The sequence below is a fragment of the Anas acuta genome, chromosome 1 (assembly GCF_963932015.1).
Source record: "Anas acuta chromosome 1, bAnaAcu1.1, whole genome shotgun sequence".
Lineage (NCBI taxonomy): Eukaryota > Metazoa > Chordata > Aves > Anseriformes > Anatidae > Anas > Anas acuta.
The window spans coordinates 139,651,543-139,673,193 of NC_088979.1; the positions used below are offsets into that span (position 1 = coordinate 139,651,543).

The 21,651-nt window shown below is 41.4% G+C and overlaps 1 protein-coding gene across 1 annotated transcript in view; it reads right to left on the bottom strand.

Moving 5' to 3' along the window:
• The window catches only part of LOC137844078 (caldesmon-like), a 190,756-nt gene extending 171,589 nt beyond the window's left edge, over positions 1 to 19,167 (bottom strand). The window contains 1 exon segment of the mRNA XM_068660045.1: positions 18,960 to 19,167. The gene's annotated coding sequence lies outside the window, so the exon portion shown is untranslated.
• Positions 19,168 to 21,651: the final 2,484 nt, after the last annotated feature.

Consider the following 21,651-nt stretch of genomic DNA (forward strand, 5'->3'; position numbering starts at 1 on the left):
ACTAAGGAGAGAATTTAAACTCCATGGAATTCTTTCACTACTTCAACCCCCAAACCATTCCATCTTTTGCTAATCAAGTGGGTCAAAGGCAGCCCCCAAATTAACTTCAAAGTTATCTTCCATACACTCAACAGTAAGCTGTTGTAGCCCAAATGTGCTGTTTGCATGTGGTTTTCCTATAGTACCTGCAAAGTGAATTCCCTCTTCCTAAAGAAGAGGTGAATAAGCACCTTCCATCAACAGACCTGATTCCCACTGGCAAGCTATTCCCTTCGAATTCAATCTCATTGGGGAAGAGCAGCTGGCCTTCACATTACTAAGGTGTGGACTGGATATAAGAAGACAGAGATTAGGTAATTCATTGCTACACAGACACTTTTTTCTCCCCCTCCACCAAAAGAGTTATTATAATCATGTAATGGTGTGTCTGGATATATAGAGATTCAATCAACAGGTATCACAGAGGCAGAGTTTTATCCTTCCCCATGTTAGAATTACCTCTGCATGTTCCTTTTATTTGGAAGGATGAAAAGGGTAATAAAATATCTTTTCTAATGTCACATAATTCTAGTGACTCCTACCCAGAAAAAGCCTATTCCTCCCTGTCATACTTTTGCATGAAAGCAAGCTCTTTGATGAGCAAACTTCAACAAAAGCCACATCAGTACAGAGAAACAAAGTATATGGATATGGTTCAGGCAGAAGTCTCAGAGACTAGACATTACCCCATTTGCCCATGTTTGTTTTTTTTTGTTTGTTTTTGTTTTTGTTTTTTAAGGCAAATGATACAGATTAGAAACTTTAATACTTAGACTCTAAGCTACTCCCCATCAATATAACCTCTATTAAAACCCATGCTTTCATGCATCCAGAACAATTAGTTTTGTGTAAAATCAAAAGCCACCAGATGTCCAATGGATGTAAATCAGTAAAGTCCTACTGATGCCAGCAACAGTTACAACAATTTATACAACCCAGGAATCCAACTTAGAGAAGCTTTCTGCATTTGGCATTCTCAGAGCACACGCTACTCTCTCCATTTTCCTCCTCGGATTCCCATCAAACGCAGCCCCGCAACAGAAGTGTTCTTTTCCTAACTTGGCTTGGAGTCATGGCTGCAGCTCTCAATAGTATATAACCTGTCAAGATAAAATATGTTTGGGGACATACAATCTCTACTGAGCATTTTATTGACTTAACTCTACCATTTCTGAAAGGCAGCCAAAATTCCTTAAGGTTTTCAAAGGACTTTGTTTTCTAAATATTATCCATGGACAGATAGAAGAACACAAAAATTTGCAGTTGTTTGTGTAGTTTGACTTATGTGCCATGCACTGCCCATCATGATATATTAATTTTCTTTTGCAAGCAAAAATAAACAAATCTCAGCTACAAGTTGCTTGGGCTCTGGGGCCATATATGATGCAGAGTGCCCTGGGAACCATTCAAAACAGGAATTTTGCCCACATGATGTCTGTAGGTCACTCAAAAACTACATTTTCTTTCCTTTTTTTTAAAAAAAAAAAAAGTTTTTTTTTAAAAAAAAAGGCAATACAAAACACCACAGAGTTTAGGCCTCCACTGTAGCTTTTCTTTCCAGACCCTGCTAGAGAGGCAGAGGGATTAAAAGCAGGCCACAGAGTTGCTATTAACTCCACAAAAGACTCAGAGCAGCACTGCACGGGAGGAAAATGCCTCAGATAGCGCATGTTACGTCAATACAAGAATGAGCCTGTGTCTCGAGAAAGGTCCTGTGCTGCTCTCCTTCTGCTGCCTTCCCACAGAGTAGCCCATAGAGGGACAAGCCACACATCTACCACAGAAGCTTTCTTGGGAAACAGAAGTACCACAGGGGTAGGAGATGAACTGGCTGCAACTCCTTGCACCCATCCTCAGCACAGACCACACATGAGGAAAGACGCTTGCTTCTCCTGGTGCAATGCCAGCAGATCATTACACATCTGTCTGCAGGAGTACAAATGCTAAGGTTACAGCTGCTTCTTGCCATGGTCTGAAATGCATAGGAAGTCTCCCTTAGCCTATTCTTCCTGTAGAAGTTACACCTCAGATGGGATGGTTTGTAAAACCAAAATCTTTGACTGTTCTGAATCTGGTGGTTTTTTTCTAAGAGGAGGAAAGTACTTTAATTGATCAATGGGCTAAAAATACTTGTTAGTTTATCAGTAGTCTTGTCCTGTAACCTACACTGGCTACTCAAAGCAGTAATTTCTAAAACGTTGTTAAGCCTCCCTGAGTTCTGAAAGAACACGGTGCTCTAAGTTAGGGTTGAAATTGTAAACCTAATAATTTACTCCAATTGTTTGGATTAGTCACCCAGAATCAGTTGGCCCCCATCAGTTCAGCAACGCACAAAGAGGGATTTAAAAGTATGATGAAAAGGAAGAATTGGAAACCTGCAGGATCAAAGAGCAGGAACTAAAAAGCTTAGCGGCTGATGATAGCTTTATCTGGCCACTGGTTCTTGTGCCAGTTGCTTTAGTCAACAATACCACAATGCACTTATCACTTCCAGGGCATATTTCATTAAAGGACCTCTAACCACTTTGTAGACACTAATTACAGCTCAAGTCACCACACTCCTGTGAGAAACAGGATCTCTACCTGCTGAAATTTCCAAAGACCAGGGAACAAGGATACTTTAGCCTATTGTTGTAGCAGATGAATAAGGCCCCACCCACTCTAGGAAATGACACTGACATTTGTTGGGATGAATCTGCAGAATAATGGACAGCTGCACCCATGTAAGCCATGCTTTGTGCCAGTGGTCCAACCAGACCGAGATCTCCCGCAGTCGATCATGAACTTATTGCTGTCTCCAAATGAATTACTGACCCACACTGAATTCCTTTGCTGTAGTCAGCCTGTTAACCCTGTACTACTACAGAAATCTGAAATATGCCTTTTAAAGATAAGCAAATAAGAAAAGGCCAAAAAGTCTGATAAAATCATACAGCAAAATTAAAGAAGCACCAGAAATGGAGCACAGAGTCCTAACTCCTGCTACTGCACTAGCAACACTGCTGCATTAAAGTAGGTCAGTGAAGGTTTTTGGATGCCTTAGGTGTTCCTGAAGATTTTATCAAGTGTTCAATTTTGAAGCAGCCCACTTAGCTACAATTTTACCAGAGCTTTTGAAATTAAAAAAAAAAAAAAAAAAAAAAAAAAAAGCTTCCCTCACCAAGATGCTTTAAACAGAAGAAAACAGTGGGAAGAAATGTCAAAGGCCAGAACCACAACTCACTTTAATTCACTTTAATGTACACTCAGAAGAATGCAAGGCAATATTTTCTCCTCCATTCTGTCTGCATAGCACAGCTCAAGCCATCACCTCTGTCTTCTGACACTAGTCAGCTATAAGAAACAGGTATCTTAACATTAAACCTGGCCAGCTGTAATACATTTGCTAAAGTAATTACATTTATTTTTACAGATTACATGTGCTTAGGTTTCACTTACTGATGTACTAGAGAATCAGAGGTTTCAATTTTGCAGATAAAGTTCAGCACTGTTATAATCAAAGACAGCATCTAGTGCTTAAAGCTGCTAACCATACGCACTTTAAAAAAATAATACTGTAGTTACCATGTGCTACGGGATCCATAATTCTGACCTGCTAACTTAAAGTTCCTTTTTTTTTTCCTCTCTTTCTTCACCACATTAACAAGGCTAAGATAATTAGATGACAATTATCTAAGTGTATAAATCTGTACAATCCTTTAAAGGAAGCTTTTTTCAATACACAATTTTATGTGGAAGCAGCGACATTATGCTGAGTCAATACCTGTGGTTCCTAACAAAATCTGGTACTTTTGGTTATACAGCAGTTGCTGAACTGCTTGATGGCAAAAAAAGTAGTCAAAGTGAAATTTCAGGTCCTCTTCCCCGCAGTCACCAGAGTTGAGCACAACTACAAACCAGGAACCGTATGCAACTGGGCACATGCAGATGGGTCAAAATCAAAGCCAGGCACATGTTTCTTTGGTCAGTCTGCATCAGATGTCAGTAGGAGAAATACTGAAACAGAATTAAACTGACATTGATGAAAACGTCCACAACAGCCAGCAAAGAACTGTTCCTCTGGGAGAGTGAGTAACTTACAGTCAAAACTCTGACACTTGAAAGTTCCTGAAAACATTGTATTGGGGCAACTCTGATTTTATTGTGCATGTGTCTCAGGACACCCCAATATTGGAATGATTACTTCCAAAGGCTGTTGGAAATACCACGCTTTGGAGTATAAATAGGAGAGAAGCTACCACTTCTGATGTGCAATACTTCCAAGAAGGCATTTAACTGACTGTATGCATTGCCCCTGAATAATTTGCTGGGAGGTTTCATAACTGCCTTTTTTTTTTTTTTTTATCCTATTAAACTCTCACTTTAATACTCTACTAAACACAAGAGCTTGTTTTACTCTTGATGAATAGGGGAAACAATTGTTCGTTTTGTGTCACTTCCAAAGATGTATTCTGTAGTATCACAGATACTGGAGGGAAATAAGATTCAACCATGGTAAACCTTGCCTGAGATTGCTATAGTTTCAAATGCAATCAGCAGTAAAACACTACAGTACAATTGCCCAATAATGCCTATTTAAATAAATTGTCCAGAAGCTTTATACAGCTGTGATATTATTAAACCAGAAGTAATATTTGATCACTAAAGCTGAAGTGAAGCAAAACACAAAAATAAAGCAATCGGGTAACACAGCAGGCAATTTGGTGTAAGAGTTGGACTCAGTGTTGTACAAACTGATGTGTTTGAGACCTGATGCTCTTAATGCCACTGCAGACCCCAAAGTTTTGTCTCGACACCCTTGCCTTGTCCTTACAATTTGCCAAGAGTGCAGCCGGTTCCCTTTCTAGAGATCACTGAATCAAAAAAGTGAATATTGGGCAGTGATTTGATTTCAATCTTTAGATTTAATACAACAGTCTAATTCAAGACTGAATCCTTCAGAGTTGCAAAATAGCATCTTATTTCTATTTATAGTCTCCCCTATCCCTGCCCCCTGAAAAAAAATAAACAATCCAACAGAGCCCTTCCTGATACCACCTAAGGAGCTTAATTCGGTTTGGCAAAACTTTATATTTGCATTGGGAATTTGCACTTAACTTTGGACATCCCAGACAGATTTTTGCATGATGTGTATTGTAGGTCATGTTAAAAGAGCATGCAATGGATTGGAACAAGATTCAGCTGATGCTATCCACATAAACATTGTAAACCACTAATTGCATTTCTTTTTAATGAAGAAAAATGTATAAACAATTTCCATTTGCAAAAATCAGTGATTTCAGCTGGCTGGTATTCTGCAACTGCCTCTTCATCAACCAGCCAAACTGCGTAGCCACTACCTTCTTTATGAATACTGAATAGGGGCATTATATCCTTACAGAAAATGCATATGGGTAAGGAGGACAGGTCTTCTTTTATGCACACAACAAGAATGCCAACAGAAGTGGAGTGTGTTTGTTTTCTACCACTCATGTAAATGTCAAGAAGTAATTTATATCAATGATATAAATGAGACATTTCGTCTCTCGTCAAAACAACCCTTCAGCTGAGGCCAGTTGCACCTGTATAAATGCAAAGTCACGTGTGGTACATAAAGCTTTTCTTTCTGATATTTCAGAGATGTTTATACTCCCTGTGGATCAAGCAGCACCAATGCTGTATGAGGAACACATCTGTTTCCATGTATCCTACTGTCCTGCTCTGCTGCAGACATGTTTCAACACAGAATCATAATTGTTCGCTCTTGACACCCACTTCTGCTAAAGCAACACTTTATATGGCACAAATGGATGTAACACCATCTGTCAGAGCTTCTGCTGTCTCCCCTCCCACAGTTCTTCTTTGCTGAAGTCCTGTTGTTCTTTGCTGAAGACTTTGCACCACCTTTGCTTTCTGAAGCCAGCACAACAGATACACACAGTCCATTCAGACTATTGCCCATTTTCTAAGAATACCACCATGATATTATGTTTAAAAAAAATCATAAAAGTAGTCCAGTACAAAAAGTGTAGTAGTAATAGAACTACACAAATGTAGACCATCTTAATATCCCTGGCAGCAGCAAATACTCTGCAAGTGGTTCAACATCTCTTGCCATGTATTTTAACTGATCAAAAACAAAACTGATCAAGGGTGGCCAGACTACTTTGGACGGAATACCATAACACCGCATACTAACCTTGGATTTAAGTAGCAAAGAGGGAATTCAGCTTCTAATAAAAGGCATCACCTCATAACATCCAAGTCACTAGACCACATCTAGCTAGGTCTTATGCCAATAAAAACCTTCACACAGGAGAATGTGCAGCAGATAAACTTGTATTCAATATATTGAGCTTTATTTATTTTTTCTTTCTTTCATTTTAATGTCTCTAAAGTGTGTTTAAGGTGTTCTTAAATTCTAATCATGCTTCACAGAAAGTTTCCTATTTACTTATCTCCTCCTTTGCAGTCATATGCCAGTCCCATTAAATAGCCCCAGGAGGTAAGAGAAAAAAATTGAGTAAATAGTAGGCCTATGAGTATGCCTCCAGATGAGAGCATAGTTTAGACCTGTGCATCTTGATGTAGGTGTCAGAAATCCTGGTCTGTGCCTCTGACCACTACCACTGATGTTCCACATAACCTGGGCCATTTTTACTTCAGTGAAGGTACCTACAGTATGCACAGTATTATTCAGTGTATACAGGTCAGGCTGGACTTTGCAAGCTCTGTTCAGCTAAAGACAGTATTGAAATAGCAATATAATATTGTGCTTAGAATATGCTCTGATTTTTGAGTGGTCCTGTGCAGACCCAGAAGCTGGACCCTATGACCCTTGTGGATCCCTTCGAACTCAGGATATTCTGTGACTCTACTTGTTTTGACTTTTTCAAGGACAGAAACACAGAAAGCAAGCAGGAGAAAACTGGTATGTGTTATAATCAGACAAATTTCTCTCAACAGCATCTAATTTGCTGAGGAGCAAGGTTCATAAAGGACTAAAAAGAAATCTGCTAGGTAACCAGGCTTCTACTTCACACTTACCATGGTGAATCTGGCAGAGCCTTGCAGCTACAAGTCACTCCTGTCTCATGGCACAATGGTATCATACAGGAAACAAGCTGGTACTCTGAGACCAGTTCCATGGGAGCACACTGCTGCATCACCACTGGGAATAACTAGCACGTGTATGAACCCCAGGGATGCTAGCTTCTGCTGTGCTATTTTTGTGGACAATATAATTAGCTTTGGCTCAGATAGTGAACAGCAAGAACCCTGTAACAGACTGAGAAAAAACTTGTAACCACTCTCCACAAGTGTTCCCTTTTAAACAAGCAGATGGGACCATTTAAAACATTTCAAATACTTTACTGCCTTCTCCCTCTCAGTTTTGGCCAATAGGTCAAGCTTAATTATCATTATTCTGCTTTCCTTCGAGATCTTCAGTAAAATAAAAATGAATTAACACTACATAACTCTATAGTCTTAAAGTGCTTTTCCCCCCAGCAGCAGGAGTGCCCCAAGTCAAACTGCAAACCACATTACAATGAATATTTCTGTCGCACACCTGTAAACTTCACCATTTCAAAGGCTGAGCAAAGCAAAAAGCATCTGAAACCAGTGTTTATACTGCTAGGAAATCCTACTAAAATCCAGGGAGCTGTGTTAAAGTCAAACCCTAAAAGATTTCAAAGCTTGCACCGAAGAGGCTGCATACCTTGGTTCCATACAAGCCTGTACCTCAGGTGCTGCTGTGTTGGAGAGAAAGGAGCAGGATCACCAAGACACAAGCAGCAAGAAGCCATGAACACACAGCCTCTTTCCCTGGCCTTTCTCTATTCTTAATCAATGCCTGTCACTTCTTCACCTCAGTTTCCTCATACACGGTGTAAAAATAAAGCTCATCTCAGTTGCAGACTGCTGCTGCAACTTGTAACAACTCTGATGGACTTGAGAAAGTTTTGAAGCTCTTCTCCCTTTTTGAGCCCACAGCTACACTTCCAACAGAGCACAGCAGCCTTCCTAGAGTTTTGCAAGATTCAGCTAAGCTGAATGCAGAGCGAGGAGGACGTACTATTGTGCAATTCAGAAGAGAGGTTTGACTAAAATACATGGTTCTAATTTCTCTGCTTGCTTTGATAGTTTTAAGGCAGAATAGCTGCACATGTGGTGCTTTTGTCTGAGCTGGCTTCACAATAGTCAACACAGCTCCTCTTTTAATTTGATATGGTTGAAATTAAGAAGCATAAATACTGAAGCTGCAGAACAGTCTTACTCTGCCATATGTCCCACCCATCTCATCGAGGAAACACCAGAAATACAGTCAGAAGGAAACTCGGCCCAGCACTCAGAAAAATTAGATACTTCTCTGGCTCTCTCTGGCAAGCTATCCATTCGTTTCGTTTTGGATTTACACAGGTGCTATTCAAAGCAGAATTTGGCCCTTTTCTCCCAGGTGGCCTGATGCATTTACTGTGATGTCCAGATATGCCCATATATTTTATATGTATGTAAAGAACATTCCCCAAACTAAAACTCTCTCCCAGAGAGTCTCCCTAGGTGTCTGACTGATTTGGGCCTCATTTACTCTCTTGAAAATGAAAAACTGTTCCATTGAAGTCAGTGAGGTAACACTTGTATTAAACTAGCGTGAGATCATGTCAGAGCCATGGTCCATAATAAAACCAGCTGCCGTTAACTCTTCTACAAGTTTCCATTCATTAGACATTTTTTTGCTTGAATTCACATAAGCAATATCCATAGGCCAAGAAACACATTTTAGAATGATAGCTATTTCCCCCTGCTAAAAACTAGAAAGTGCAGCAAAATATCCCAATCCTCACTGAAAAACTACAGCTTATTGTATTTTGTTAATAAACAGAGGTGTTTATGGACAAAACACGTGTGAATATACTTTAGGGAGTCATCCTGCACTGCCTAGAGGAAAGGGACAAGATGACCTAATATGTCTTTCCCAGGTTTTCAGGCTATGCCTATAGCCTCCGGTATTTAATTCTAAAATGGGGAAAAAAACTCGAACGTAAAGATTTAAATTCAACCTCAATGACCTTTAAGCACTGAACCAAAATCGATGAAACCATTTCTATGCCTGCTAATGCCAACAGTCTTTCCATCAGTGCCTTTCCATTGCTTTGAAGGGTCACAGGAGAGACAGAAATAAAGTGTTCAGATTATAATGTTTTTTCCAGTTCATCAAGCCAGTCTCCAGACTTTCAGGACTGTATAGCTGTATTTTGTCATATAAGTCAGATTCACTGTCTGCCACTGCTTCAATCTGTTCGTTATAGCTAAACGTATTTCTTACACAGATAGCAAACTCCTTTAATTTCTTACTAAGATGAACTGATCTTTATCAGATATCTGGTGCAGAAGATCAAAGTACCTTTATTCCCTCCTCTCTTATTAATATTAGTTTTTCTGTATACCGACTCTAAGGAGTTTGCAACTATTACAGAAGCTAGTGAAGAAAAAAAAAAAAAAAAAACATTTTGTAAAATCTATTGGGCTGTTACAGCAAATGGGCCAAGAATTACACTTTTTTGTTGTTGTTTTATAAACATCTTTACTGACCATGGAAGTCCTTTGTAGGACAATGGACTGAAAACTCTTAAGCCAGTTCACAAGCAGAACCACAGAGAAGGGTATTCTTCTAAAAGAAAACATTTACTTAAATAAAAACTTTTTTTTTTCTTTTTTTTAATCTTGTAAAATGACATCTTTGGAAGCTTTTACTTTTAGTATCTCAACAAGTAAAATGAAAGAGAACTCCCAGTCGTGACCAATGTGATGCAGCAGAGTTGAACAAGAGCTGGTAGACAGCATGAGGCTGCACAAATACCAAGCTCAGCCACTTGTAGGGCAGGAAAGAAGGGAGGAAAGGACTTCAAAGCACAAATCATTTACCCTGCCTCTTCCAAGAGGAAATCAAAGCAGCCTCACATCTTACATTTGGGTTCAGGAAGACTGAAGATGCTAAAGCTAGAAGAAAAGCTAGAAGTTTCTTCAACCATGCAAGAATACTTACTGCTCTCAATTTGCTTATTATTCAGAGACTTTTTCCTAAGGTTCCAGACAGCATTTAAGGAGCAGATACAAGGCTTCTACATATTTCTCCATCCAGGATTTGAACAATGAGGAGGTTAAATATCTAATTATTTTGGTCTCCAAATTGATTCTTCCTGATCTTTTCAATAGGCAGAAAACAGAAGCAGCCACATATATTGCTGTCACTTCAGTGGGCTCTCACAACCTGAAAGTGCTTGTTTTGGCCACATGACAATTCCTGGTGGTCAGATGATGTCACCTCAGAAGTATTGCCATCCAGAAACAAAAAGTAACACCATTTCAAAGTGGGCCTAATTTACTTCCTACTGCTTTTTGATGTAAAATATCTTGTGCCTTCAGGTGAAGCTGAGGCTGCTGGTTTCACTGTCAAAATAATAAATTGAACCAAACCAAACCAAACAAACAAACAAAAAAACCCCTCTTCTCATTAAAGGAAGGTATCAGAAACTATCATAAAGGTATCAGAAACTATCATAAAGGACCACCAAAAAGAAAGGTCAATTCTCCTTAACACTAGGAAACAGAAGCAGTGATATGTCAAAAAGCCACTGGCAATGAGAAACCAAACCACCTGATGGCTGCCAGTCAATACTGAACCTAAACTGCAGGGGTAAACCTGATATCACCCAATAGCTGGTCACTTGCAAGAAAGTCTGCTTTATTGACACTGACAAAAATCCTTATTACCAGTTACTCCTGTTGGAAATTGCAGAGGCCCAGATGTGTGTCAAAATAAGAAGCTGAACTGCACGCCTGTCAGGGCTGTGGTCCATCCTGGTAGGCATGGTAACATTTTGGAGGAGCAGAAGACTGGATTCAAATCCTGCCACCTGTCCTGGGATCACCTAAAATCATCCAAGGAGCCAGTTATGATTTTAACCACATCAGTTTAAGTGGCCTCAAAACGAGTAACTGGATGATGTGCAATGATGTGGTCTGGGAGATCAGACTAATCAACCAGCCCTTCTGGGTTTACATCAAAATGACAGTCACTTAAAGAACCCCATCTATAACCTCTAAACCTACCAATATGATATAAACATCGTATTTCTAAGGCACGTGACAAAAAACAGCCTCAGGAAAATGTCCAGCAAGGAGGGAACCCTACATAGCTCCATCACTGCAGTCATTTAACTGTTTTTCTCCTTAGGAAATAAAATGCAAATAGACTGACAATTTTCTCCCTGTGATTTTGATGGCAGAGAAAGTACTGAACCCCAAGGAAAATAAACTGAAAAGCAAGAATGTAAACACAACTGTGCTGTAATGACTTCACATCTTAATGTCATCTGCATAGGGTTTCACTGCAGGAACTGATGCGGTGGAAGGAAAATCCCTGACGGGTGTGCACAGCCTTGCTCCCCTGTGCTCTTTCCCATCCAAAGCACACTGGTCCTGCCCTCCCCCAAAACCCATCCCTATTCATGCACACACGTTTCCTATTTGCTTCACTCCCATGGTCCCATTACTGTTTCGGAAATACCAGCATTTAATCATTGCTTTTGTTAAAGTTAGTGTTTTATACCTGGGGTGAGAATAAAATTTTGTCTGCTAACCCCAGGCTGCAGTCATATAAACCAACAACAGATACACTGAAGACAGAGGAGCTACATTTATTTATACTGGTAGAGGAAATGTCTTTTTTCTTGTTTGGGTTGTATAGGGGGAAGGAGAGGAAATAGGCTGCTGTGTCTGGTTTTATGGACTGAGGGTTAAGTAGCAAAACAAACTGACTGCCATTTACATAGATCTAAATAAAGGAACAAAAAAATAGTCACAGAGCATTTTAATAACATACAGTGGAGAAAACTGAAAACAAAATGCAAGCAAAAGTTGCTGCTTTTCCCTTTTATTGTCCCAAACCCTTGCTATTTGCTTGCATACTGTGTCCAGTGAATAAGCCTTTTACTATTGTGGCTGAAGTGAATGAAGCTCTGGCCTTCCCCATTTACAGCAAGGCCTTTTAATCACCAGGGAGCAAACGAGCAGTGGAATTTTACTGGCTTGCTGGTTTTGCAGTGCCCTCTCTTGTATGAAATATCAATTCCCAATGAATGCTTGTTACTGCAATCCTGACCCAATTTCCTGCTGCTAGTGGCCTTCAGGGGATGTATAGAAAGCAAAACAAAAAGGGCTGGTTTCTGATACCAAGCAGCCCTCTGAATTCTGAGTAACTCTAGGAAATCAAACAGATTTATACTGCAATAGCTGAGATCAGACATTATATACATATTTTTTTTTATTTATTTTTTTTAAAACTAACTATATGGTTTACCTCACCATACAGCTGCTGACAGCACAGTTAGATTCAGGCCAACCAATGCCCAGGTTAAAACTTCTCCCTCATTTTCACTGGTACAGTGACAGCAGACCTCAGACAATTCGATTCGTATGGTAAATTACTGGCGGTAGCAGGAGGAAAACCTTCAGCAGGCCTGCTTTTGTCAGTGTAATATACATTAGCCTCAGAAATGCTTAGCTTTGTCATGTGGATTGCCTAAACACTCTTATTCATATTTACAGCAATTAAAATGCTGCACTTCAGTCTTTATAATCCAGTTTTGTTTGAAGTGGCAAAATAACAGCTGTGGCTTATCATACATGTGGATGAAGCCCCTGTTTCCATAGCAGGGTGTGGCTGTGCATATAGGGCCATGCTGTTCCCAAAGCCCTGCCAAGCAGCAAACCCTCTCCTGCCCTCAGGCCGCAGGGCTGCAGCACACCACAGCCCTCTGTGCAGGATGCTGACCTCTGCCAGAGGCATCCTGCAGCTCCCGCACTAGAGGGGATCAGCTCTGCAGGTAAATGGGAGCTGACCAAATTTCCCCACATCTGAGAGCTAACCCAGCTCGCTCCCATTTCCACAGTTTGTATCCAAGCCCGAGGAATTTCTATCTCAAACCTATGAGGCTTTAACTAGACAGGAATGAAGCCAAATTCTCCCCCTGGCTTTTGAAACTGCTAAGAGAAAGCAGGTTATCACCAGGTCATTATTTAAGGGCAAAATGAAGATGCAGACAGAAAATCCTTAGCTTTTGCTCCATCTGCAGCTGATCCCAGAGGACCGAGCAGAAATTGTTCATGATATAAGTGCTGGTATTAGATGGTGATGACCCGGGCTATCAGACAAGCACTGCTAGGTCCTCTGGAACAGAGAGGAATTAAATGAGGTCCTGCCTGAGCTTCTGGGATCAGAGAGAGGTTTTACTAGGGTGAGCACTGTGACTCAGGAAAAAAAACGGGGACAGGAGGAGGACCATTTCAGCAGTAGAGAGCTTGCTGTCAAAGAAAAGAATGAAGTGGGAAAAGGCTAGTAACATGCCCTGTGGCAGTCACAGACAGACAAGGGAACATCAAAGCCCTGCAAATAAGAAACAAACGAGGGCCTGATCACAGGCTCCTCCACATGGGCAAAGCTCCCTTTGAAGCCGACTTGCGCTGGTCCCAGGGCTTGGTCCCTGCAGCAGCACCGCAGCCAGCGGCCGCCGGGCCCCACAGCGGGAGGTGAATTGAGCTTCCAACACATCATGCGCCTTGCAATGGGGCACGAATGCCAGTTGTCCCTCACCTCAAGGTACTCAGCTTCTGGAAGTGCACACAGAGGTTGCTGTGCCCCTTGGGTGTCCATGCACTTGGACGAAGAAATGTGGAGGGTGCCCACATGGCATCCTGCTGCGGCTAGCAACAGCTGCCCTTTTCTTATCAGCTGGCCTACAGAGTTGCTCTTCTGAATGCATCCGAAACCAGAGCATTTACAGCAAAACTTTATCTCCATTAATCTATTTATAACCCTTCTATGAGCTAAATTCCAAAGATTTTTTTTCCCATTTAAGGACATAAACCAGAAAATGTGCAAACGGGTGGGTTCCACTTTGCTTCACACCCTCCACAGCAAGTCCCAAGGGAAATGCTCGTTATTTGTATTCTGTACACAAGAGGGTGTGGAAAACATGTAATGATGTTTCCATTGCCTGAAATCTTTTCCTAATATTTTCCCCACTGCAGCCTGGCCTGGCCCCAGGAGTTACAATTTGAAATGCTCCCATCAACAAGAAAGCAGACAAGCAGATAAGCTTTGCCAGCTTGGTCGGTAGTTTCTCTTCCACTCTTGTAACAGTGTGGCAGGGCTGGAGGTAAAAGCTGTCATCCTGCAGTTTTGGTTCCCACACAACAGCTTCACAGAAGGATGCTCCCTTAGGTGCAGCAAGTGCAGTTAAATCTGCAAGCACCCAAGAAATCCCATCCAGGTGTTTCAGCTGAGAGTCACCATGCTCAGCCTGCCCTGTTTTCCACCTCACTCGCTGCGCTTCTGGGTTTTTAATGCCCACAATCTAGAAAAAAGCAGTTAAATTCTAGTGGAATATACAACTGTGCAAACAAAACAAAATGTGTATGTTCTTGCCAGAAAATAAATCAAAAATAAGGTTTCTCAATCAATCAAAACAGAAATCAATCAAAAATAAGGCCAGTACTTAAACTTGGCATTTCAAGATTACAAACTCTTTAGGAGCACTAATGAATTGAGCCTCAATAGCTGTATGGGCTAAATACAAAATGGTATGGATTATTCTGCACTTGAAGACACAGAAACAGACACAGCCATTAAATGACTCACCAGGTATTTATGACCACAGGAAAAAAAAAAATCAAAGGAGAAATGACTGCAGTGGTTTAAGATCTGGCCTTCTTTTTCCTTTCTCTCTTCCCCCCACTTTCTCAGCTATTTGCTACTACGAGTCAGCAGAACAGACCCTGGGAGCACTTCACCCTGGCTTCAACACAAACCCCATAAACACTCCTATAGTCAGGATTTTCTGATCAGGAGGTGCCAACTAGTGATGCCTGGGGAGAAGGGACATAGTAGAGCCTGCACTGCTATTGCTGCCAGCCAAGCTGCCAGCCCCACACCATTTATCAGCACTAAACACAGTTCCAAAGGGGAAAAAAAAAAAATAAGCAGCAGTTTCCTAATTGGATGTAAACCATGCAGCTAACATACCAGGGCTAGCAGCTAATTGACAGTGTTGCATGCCCTAATGTTTCTAGTTAATCTAATCCATTTCAAGAAAAGTAGGAGCAAGCTCCTTGGGGGTGGGAGGGATCCCAAATTATAATGTGCAGAACATCCTTCCATACAGGGCTAGCTAAACTTTACAAGAGCTTTAGGAAAAGCAAAGAGAAATTCTTACACAGTTCAACTGTCCTATGACCTCAGTGTTTCATCCCAAAAGGTCAAACCTAATCTGATCTTCAAATGCCTTTGAGTCAAATTTCAGCTTCAGCAAAATCCTTGACAAACCATTTGGAGACATGCAACAGCTACAGCTTCCCAGAAGACACCAGCACCCAAGGAGAAAGCACTAGCATGTAGGTGACTTGTTCCCAGTACAGTTGTGCCCAAAATCCATTCTCACCAGGCTTTAGGCCATGCAGGAGCTCTGAACAGAAACAAGCTGTCCTTTGCACCTGAATATTTCTGAAGGTGCGCACTCAAGTAAGGAAGCAGTTTTCCTGTTACAAGCTGCCAGGGGATAGTTACTAACAGGAGACAATTTTTAAAGAATGAAAACCTGCTTTGAAGGTAGACTCCCACTCTTCACAGTCACAGGCCTGTCTGCCTCAGGCTTTGTACACCTGGAGCCCAATCCTGCAAACGCCCCATAACACTCCCCTCAAAGGCAATGAAAGGTTCGCAGGATTGCACTTCACGTTCTGCTGGGTTACCTTTTTTGGTGCTTTCTTGGACACCCAGGAGAGACCAGGCAAGCCCTGCAGATGGACAGCTAATGCTGCTGTCTGGCCCTCTCTTTCTTATGCATATATGGTTGCCTGCCTCTCTTTGTTCACATGCAGTGATCAATGTACCAAGCTGCCCCCTTAGCGGATAGGAGTTACCATCTCCACTGATCTCTGATAGAAATTAGAACACGAGCACCCAATGGAACAGTTTTGCGTGAGCAACTACCAAGAAATCAGAGTATTTTAGGCAGCTCCAGGGCATTCAAATCCTATTTGTCCTGCAGGAAGGAAGGAAGGGAGCAGAGGTTCACTTCTCTGCAATGGAACAGATTCCCTTGGGAAGCAAAATCTCTCCAGGGCATGTGGCATTTTAAGCCTTCCTGAGCGCAAGGAGGTTGGTTTTTTTTGTTTGTTTGTTTTTATTATTATTATTACTGTTTTTTACCTGTGACAACACAGATTAACACTCACCCCAGTTGGACACAAAAAGCCGAACCAGTGTCAGCATTACCAGAAGAATATGAGTTGTACTGCTCCCTGCCACCTGTGCAAGCCACCCAAAGCCAGGTAAACCAGTCACATCAGACAAGAGATGCTCCAACATACATCATTCGGGGTGGGGGTAACTTTGCACAGAGTTAGATTTTGGTTTTTGTTCAAACACATCAAACCCAGAGCCCTCCACCGTGCTACTGTGTTGCAGTGCCTGGTTTTGCAGGGATCAGTTACACAGGCTGCGCCTCTCTGGTTGCACACATGGAAGGGCAAACCCTGGAAGACTTTCAGCCAGGCTCTTGATAGACCGTCACAGAATATCTCTTCATATGACAGAAGCAACCTCCCAGCATGCAGCCAGCAAAAAGAGCTTTGCCCTACCTTTCTAGTCTCACCACCTGGAACTGGCCGCGCAGATCCCTAACCATGTATCGGTACAGATGGATGCTGACCAGCAGGTCTCCCTGCCATGCATGGCCCTGTGAATGAGACTTCAAGGAATAAGACATCTTCCCATCTTAATATACTTTAATTTTCCCTCTACTGGTAGCCAGGGGAACTCAGAAGCCCTCTGTCCTTTCAAATTGCTTGCTTTCCAGTGACACTATTGCATCGTCTATCAGTGCTGCACAAGAAATAAAAGCAGAAGGGAAGTTACCTCATTCTCAGACTGCTCTATGTCAGAATACTGCTGTGAGCATCTGAAGTAGCAAATGCAGAAAATCCCTTGTTCTCCTAATACACACTCATTGTCAAAGTGTATTCAGACTACACAGGGCTCTCCTCACATCAGCTCCTGCATCCGTTACTGATGGTATTGATTTCACCAAGACTAATCCTGTGAATGAAGGCTGTGGAATTGATCCCCTTGCCATTGCATGCTGCAACAAAGAGGAGTTTTCAGGAAATACAAATTATTGCTTTTTTTTTTCTCCTGTTCATGATTTAGATAATATGTTAACATGCAGTTGATGGTGGTGGGGTTTTTTGTTTGTTTGTTTTATCAGCAAGGACACCTGCCTATCAGAAACCCTCCCCCCAAAAGGCAGACCTGTTACCTTCTTTGAGTATCTTGAAACACTTCACCTTAAAGGCAACTTAATTAAGCAAATGGACTACTCACTTCCTTGAAACATCACCCCCTTTGTAATTTAGGTCAAAACAGTCCATCTGGTTTTGTGTATGTAGTTTTAGGATCCCATTCCATCTCTCAATGGCAGAAGGAAAAAGTATGAGATTTATCTGCAGATGTGTACCCTCGCACAGCAACCTAGTGCTACATTTAAAGCAACTGAGAAAGAATGGGAATGCATGCAGGGTTTCAGGGTTCTGTGACAGCAAATCATACAAGCACAATCATTCACTATATGGTATCTAAAATAGACAAATTATAATACACAGTTTTCACAACAGAAATACTGCCTCCTTATTTTCTTTGAGCTGCTGCCAAGGAGAGAATGGGTTATTTTCACAAATTGTTCTGCTATATGCCTCTTAGCAAGAAAAGCGCTTTCAGCTAGGCAAAATTGCATAAATACTGCACAATGAAAATAAATATTCCACAAGAAGTCTTTCAGAAGAGTTATCTTGCCCATTTCTCCAAGCAACACATAATATGACATATGAGAATAATCAATTCTAGCACTGTAGGTCTGGTCAGAGGTTGTTTGTTCGGTCAATGTGCATCTCTCCCAAGTCTCCCTCTGCAGCTAACTTCATCCCTCCTTTCATTTTCCCATCTCTTTCCCCAAGAAACTCCCTGCTACACAGAATATCGTGCTAGCAGCAGCCAGCCTTGCACAATGCTTTCAAGCTGCCTGAGCATGTCAAAGGAGCTGGAAAGGAGAGCCTGCACGCCGGCTCTGCGGAGCAGCGCTCTGACTGACACGAGCACAGAGCGATACTTTTAAGAGCTCCGGTCCCACCCAAGTGCATTTTTTTCTCCCCCTTTTAACAGGAAAGACAACTTCACAAGAAACTTTCTGGCAATACGCGGCTGTGCATGCTGAAGGCTGAAAACAAAAACGGATGCTGTCTATTGTCAACAAAATTTCTATGAAAGGCTGCCATGGCAGACATCTGCAGCAGCAAGCATCAGATCACTTACATTAACCAGAGCTTTACTGTATCTGTATCAGTTACACCACGAGACTGCCTTTGCAGCCGTGCTGCCCCGAAAGCCCAGGTACTATGTTGCAAAATAAAAAGCAATTCAGCTGTTACCATGCCAAAGACCTTTTTATTGCAATGCTTTTATATATTTATATACATATATATAAAGAAAAGTTAAAGGGGGGGCAGACAGGTTATTGCCCCACGCACAGTGGGACCGGCACACGGAGCCGGCACCGACCTGCCCCACAGCCACAGCCTTGCCCCCACAGCTCCACGTACAGGTGGGTCCACCAGGGTGGGCGAGCTCGCAGCCCTTCGTCTGCCCCAGCCCTCCAAGGACAGCGGGAAAGGGGGGGGGCAATGGGGAGAGGAAAAAGAGCATCCGACACCGTCGGACCATTTCCACTGCTCGTTATATTTTGCATGCTGCTTAATCTCTAGGCACGATGCAAACGCAGTCAGACCGGCTCGCTCCCAAACAAACACGTATCGTAAGCCCTTACCTCTGCGGTGCAAAGTTTTCAACTAGTAGGAAGGAAATGAATAACTGGCTGCTTGGGCAGGAGCGCAGCAAGAAAGGCACACCAGCAGCCTCACACACAGCCCTATTCAATAAAACTGCAGCCTTTCCTTGGCCCCTCCCAAAAGTCAATGCTAAGTGAATACATATCCCTTATGTTTACAATTGGCAGGCAGCGGTATGCATTGTCCTCAATTTATTCTAATAGGCAGCCAATGACTACGCACAAGCCAAGGTGGGTTCAGCCTGCCTGCAGAGATGCCTGTCATTCCCTAGGCATGCTCAGGAAGCCACTCATCAGAAAACCAAGACCTAAAAAGCTCCGAAAATTCATGCAAGCTGCCAAAACTGTCTTGCTACATGCCCTTTTTTGGTTATCCTTAGCAGGGCCTCTGAAAGTAAATCCTCTGTCAGGAACAATCATAAGAAATGTTAATCTTGGAGAAAGAGGCTGTCTTGTTGAACACAAACGGAGCTTAAAAAAGGAAATACACTGAATGGAAAGGGACACAGTAAACATATTTACTTTTTGCACCAGAAGAAAAAAAAAATCAAATAAATAATTTCACTACAGCCAAACTTCTTTGTATTTTTATAACGAGCACCACATGTAAAAGGGAACACAGAAATGCTCCGCTGTGTAAGCTTGATTCTGCAGAAAGAGAGACACCAGTGGGAAAGGCACATGAAAGATGAGTTGGCAGGCTCTGCAGCCTGTTTCCATTTCAAATAGCGCAACAGAAGTCACATATAGAATATCCATGTTCTGAAAAGTAACTTCAAAAGGGATTCAAAACTCTGACAGCGACCCTTAGCAAGTCAGGGCAGTTGGATGAAGAGGTTTCTTTTCTGGGCGTACAGCTATATTTATGTATACATTAAAACAGGTTCATTTACTGCGAGAATACAGCCATACCTCTACATATTCTGACAATACTTTTCACTGTCTTTCACTACTATGGATAGAGTAAGCATAGATTTATTTTTATCTTTTTTTTTTTTTCTTTAGGAATCACACAGTATTGATAACTTTCCAAATTATGCAGACAGCTCGAAATAAAAGAACAGACGTAGTCTGATACTGGAAACAAATGAGCTACATAAATTAAGAGAGTGCAAAAAGAAATCCAAAATTATTGCAGTGCACAGACCCTAACACATGTACCAGCCACTAAGTAAAGCTGAAAGAGAACTGCTGACTGCTCCAGAGGACAGGATCAGGATTCCAGACCAGGGATATTCTGCAGATTCATATTTGACAATAATATACACAAAACCAGTTAGGGGGAAAATATGTGTAAGATGACTTCGCAGCTGAGTGGTCTAAACTATTTTAATGCCTTTCTGGGTCTTTTTTTCTGGTCACTGAGCCCCATGGATTTAGTCACATGTGTAATGCAAGAAAGATTCAGTCCACAGACAGTAAACTAATCTTTACAACATGAGAAAAATATATCTTTAAAGAGCTAAAGCTATGCAGAATTACACCAAGCAACCCCATTTTAAATTTTACAACTTTATTAGATGAAGTAAAGAAAAAATAATAATAATTGTATATTTTCAGAAGGCACATTAGAAAAAAAAAAAAAAAAAAACACTTTGGAAACTGTCAAATCCTAGATATCTCCCACGATATGACTGTGATGGTTTAAAATATTAACACTAATATATACAACATATATATATATATAATTATATAGTTTAATTTGCAGGATTTACTAGTTTGTTTACTAAACAACCCAAATCATTGGTCTCTGTCATGCTATTAACGACAGAAATTATTAGCTTAAGTATCAATGACCAAATCAAAAGAGGTAGTGGTACTGCCTAGAAATAAATAATAAATCCACACTAGATCCTGCTGTTTCCCAGGTATTTAAAATGCAACACATTCAAAAATCCATGCCAAAGAATAGACAGCTATTAGGAATGCTGCTGAGCAGGGCAGAAAACTGAATGCTAGAAGTACCCCAAAGTTCTCGTTCCTGCAGTCCATCACCTCCTGCAGTCTCCGTGCCCACTACAGTAGGGAGTTAGTAAGTGTAAACCACTTATGGCTGAAAGCCATTAAAAAATGTGTTTTGAAAGAGACTTGGCATGAGTTTTGATGCTCCCTTGTCAAAGTATCTAAAATTTTGTATTCTAGGTCACTTTTCCATTAAAATTCTGCAAAAAGACCAATTTTGCTTTGGGGAAGTTATATCACAAAAAGTAAAGTTTGCATCCTTCTTGCTGAGATGAATTTCACCTAGAGAGACTTGAAACTTCCAAGCCAGTGAACTCACGTAGATACCATAGTTCTCCTGGAGGTATTTCTGAAAACCCAAGTCATCAAGAATGCTGAGTTAAATTTCTAGTGGATGTTCCTTTGCATCCTATGACTAGGAGCAACCTGCAGATGCCTGCTCTCAATATTATAATATGCTTAAAGTCCCAGTAGAAGGAAATTAGGGAACTACCATGGCAGTCCTTGCCCTCATCACCAAGGCTGCCACTCTAGCCACAGCTTTGTATCCCCTCTGCTTTGACCCTGGCAGTCAAACTCTGTGTCATAGTACAAGGCTGAAAACCTTTTTGGGGCTGAATAACCCATTTCCTGATTTATGACTGCAGATATAAGACAGAAAAACTAGTACATGCAGAATTTAGGCCTTAAAACAGACACAATTTTAATA